Source organism: Larimichthys crocea, chromosome XIII (assembly GCF_000972845.2).
Source record: "Larimichthys crocea isolate SSNF chromosome XIII, L_crocea_2.0, whole genome shotgun sequence".
In the NCBI taxonomy this organism is placed as follows: Eukaryota; Metazoa; Chordata; class Actinopteri; family Sciaenidae; genus Larimichthys; species Larimichthys crocea.
The window spans coordinates 14,944,207-14,948,571 of NC_040023.1; positions in this window are offsets into that span (position 1 = coordinate 14,944,207).

Here is a 4,365-nt window from a genome sequence, read left to right on the forward strand (position 1 = left end):
AAAAAAGAAACGATGGAGAAATTATCAATAAAAATACAATAGGAAGGGAAATCCACAGGGAGGACAGAGTGATTTTTAGGACGGGATAACCAGAGATGGAGTCGAGCAGAGAATAAATGAAATGACAGTCAGTCAGAGGAAACAGAATTGAAAGAAAATCAAAACAGAAAGACGAAGGGAACCTGCTATTGTCACAATACTGAGAGAGATGGAGGGTGAGAGGTGCAGGAACATGAGGGCCACTGCACTGCATAGCAAGAGAGACGATGCTCATGTCACTGGAGAGAGACAGAACGAGAGGGAGACAAAGACAGAAAGAGAGTGAGGGAAAGTGTTAAGCCCTGCATCGCAGACATGCGTTACAAATCCCCAGGGACCCGGTGCCAGATCAGTACAGGATCAATCTGCTGCACCTCAGCAGGGACGCAGCACACTCCTTCAATTCCCACACATCATGGTTGTGTGTGTGTATGTGTGGTGTGTCACCGTACTGTACGTGTGTGAATGCCTGCGTATGTGTGTGTGTGTGACCACGGAGTTGGAACAGAAGTGACTGAGGACTGGGAGGTGCTGCGGCGGGGAGAAGGGGGGGATGGAGGGGAAAGAAATGGGAGCAGGTGAGAAAAGAAGCAAACAGAGACAGATAGCTGTGTTGGGTGCAGATATATCAAGTGACCAATCCAGATCATACATATTTTACAACTTCAAGATAAAAGCATAGCTAGACGGCATTTATTCAATATAATGTAGATTTAATCAGAATAAAAAAATCCATAAAATCACTCAAAAGTAAACTACACCACTGCTGGCATCTAAGAGTACCCAGCTCTACGATAAATGACTCAATGTGAGTGATCGAAATTCCACATGGGAGATCAAGGATCAGTTTATCCCCTCCACTCTCCCATCAAGAGAAAAGCATAACACTGACCTCAGATCAGTGTTCGGGGACACCATGATCCAACTGTCTGTAACTCAATCTTATTAGAGCGTTAAGTCATTACTGCATGTACACACAGAGGCCTCACAATGCAATTAGCCATTAGCCCATCACACTGACAAAGCATGGCTAATTAGCAGATCGCAGGCGCACAGGGAGCAGAACAAAACATATTTAATATCCCCATCAACACTCTTGCAGAATATCACGTGTCAGGTAGTGTTTAGATGTTTTGTCACGCTTGGTTGAGCAGTATTTTAAAAATACAAGTTGTATTTGTGAATAAATTTAAAGTTGGCTTTGAAAACCAGATAAGAGATTTTCCACAAAGGACGAAGTTAAAACTATTTCAAATTCAGTTGAATATTTCTCTCTGTGTGTTAGCAACCCCATTCCGATCTATCTATTCCTGATATAATTAATTCTGTTCACGGAGGTTAAAAAAAACAAACACAACAAAACCAAAAAAGAGGCTATCAGTGCAAATATCATTCAACATGAGTCTATGGATGACTTCCCAGAAAGCTGCATCAGGGTCAGATCTGTTTAAAATTCTGTTCTGATCAGCAAAAACACATCTGTTTGTTGTAGTAGAAATAGAGATGGTCAGGTGTCTCTGACTGGACCGCTTCTGGCTGAGGTTGAGAGTTGAGGCAGAGTGTTATGTGTGTTTCTCTCTTTGAGTGTGAAAGAAGTGGATTACGTTGGGTCAACTCTGGCCAGATCAAAGCAAAAAGTCTGACAAGAACCGAGAAACCTCTGAGAAATATATGCAAGCAAGCATGCATGCACACACACACACACACACACACACACACACACACACACACACACACACATACACAGACGCAGAAATACGCGCACACACACTTTGGCAGAGGACTGCCTGTCAGAATGCCAAAGAAACCACTCTTTGAGCTCTCCATAAATTTACTTTGAAGGAGTTCTGACTGGGTAATAGCTTGTATGGAAACCACTGTCACAAGAGAAAACACACACACACACACAGACACACACTGCACAAACACAATCTCAAAGCCCCTTATTTATAATCGCATTCGTGACAAAAGAATTGGAAGGAAACACAGCACCACTGGCATTAATTAAAGAGAATCATATTTTATGAAGCAATTCTCAGGAAGTAAGTGCAGCACTGACCCTCCAGCCCCACCCCAGACAGACAATGTCAAATAAACTAACACAGTTAAATTAGGGCATAGACCAGACCAGTCTGGGCTAGGAGCAACATCACCCGACTAGCAACCCGCCTTAGCAACCCGTAAGTAGGCCTATAGTGTTGGCGAGGTTACTAGAGCAGAACTGGGCCTTGTACAATGCTGAAAACACACACACACACACTGGTTTCTGTGGGTATATGTGCCCTGTCACCGTGGTAGGATGAGCTTTTCATGTTGCAACATGCAGACCTGAGACCTGGTGAATACACAACGTGTGGCACTCCTGTGTTTCCTTGATATAATTCATGGCCGATTCAGCCAATGAAGACCCTGTTTGAATTCTGGAGCACCACACGTATTTGCTTCCCAGGTAACGGGCCAGTAGAGAGAGGGGATGAGCTTGAGGCTGCACCAGGATCTCTTACAAACTCAGGCACTAGACTAGCCTGGAGCACACTGCACTAGGCTGGACTGGACTGTTCAGTACATACAATTTGACCAGACAGTAAATCTGATAAATCAAAGCAGATTAAGACAACAAGGTAAATCAAACGAGGAGCAGGTCAAGCAAAATAAAACAAATTGAATCCGACTACTCTAAACAGGAACTGATGGATCAGAACAGGCAGGACAGTGCAAAGCATAGTGCAGGATTATACGGCAAACCCAAGAGACAGATCAGCTCAAAACAAGCAGAACGATCATTGTGAATGTACTTAACTTCCTCTGGTAACCAAATCTCTTAACTAAAATTTGCACAAAAGATTCTGCAATTTCGAGAAATTAGTGTGAGTGTTTGTGAAGCCAAACGTGTGCCTGTGTGGGATGATCAGACTACTTGAGGCGATGCTTTAGATTGCAGCTTAGTGAGGGCTAGAGGAAGATGAGGATCATTGGCTGAGTGATGTACGCATTGTGTCAAATATGCATGCACAGCAAAGTGTGTGTGTGTGTATGTGTTTTTCAGAAATAGCGGGAAGAGGAAAAAACAGAGGGAGAGCAAAGAAGAGTACTAGAGAATCATGCTACTGTGGACTTTTACACATGATTAGTGCACATGCAATACACATACATGGCATGTACCCTCTCAACATAAAACGCACACATCCGATACCAGAAATACACGAGTATAGACACAGAAATGCACTTGTGTCCTGACTGGTTTGAGGCTATCTGTGATATGAAGCTTTTGGGATAACATGCAGGGCAGCACAAACTGATGATTTAAAGATTAGGTGATCAACACGATATCAACACTTTATCATAGCCACTTCAAGCCAAACCAGTCCAGTCTAGATCAGCATAGACAGCAGACACGTCACCACCATGTTGCCCCTCAGCACTCTCCCAAAGTGAGCTTTAAATATTTCACCTCCCACTGATTAAGGTCAGGATTGAGCAGAGGGGAGCATAGCAGATCTTTGACCAGTGCTTTGGGAAAAAAAAAGTGATGGACATTATACTATATTACCCAGCAGGCACCAGGTGGTGGCGGTGCAGAGGACACCATGGCAACGCCATGAGAATGCCATGGCAACACCATAGCAACTGTGGCCTCATTTGCTCGCTGGTGGTGTGGTACAGCCCAGACTTGCTACAGTGGCATGGTCGTCAGATACACACTTCAGTCACATCAGTAATAGTAACATTGTTCATTAATTATTTCATCAATCAATTAATTGATCATCATCATCAACAATCAGTCAAAAGGAGCAAGAACACAGTATCTACTGGTCTCTGTTTTTTGCTAAGTGAGAGACACACAGAGGGATGAGCTGATTTAAAAAAGAAGAAGAAGTGACCAAAGAAAAAAAAAAGCAAAGGTCAATGGATGGGTTAATTAACAAAGGGATGTGATCACCATGTGATAAAACTTTAAAAGAAGAGAGATGGGCGAATGTTCGTAGCTTGTTAATGAAAACCAGGAGAAAGAACTGCCGAGGAGAGCAGGAGAAAGAAAAAGAGACAGCAGACTGTGTGAGAGAAACGTACTGATGTGTAAAAGCAGTGAGTGTCAAAAAGTAATGTTAGGTAGTACGAGAGGAGTGACAGACTGATAGCTATAGTAGATACAGATGAATAGAGAGTTTAGACGTTTACTTGTCTTTTTTGTCACAGGCACTAATGTCTTCACAGTCATATAGGAGGAATCGAAATTCAAAAATGATTTCAGTGTCTAGAATCGCTACAAAGCTAAAACATTTAAAACTATTTCATCTAACACTTCCTCCAAATATACCAAACTTA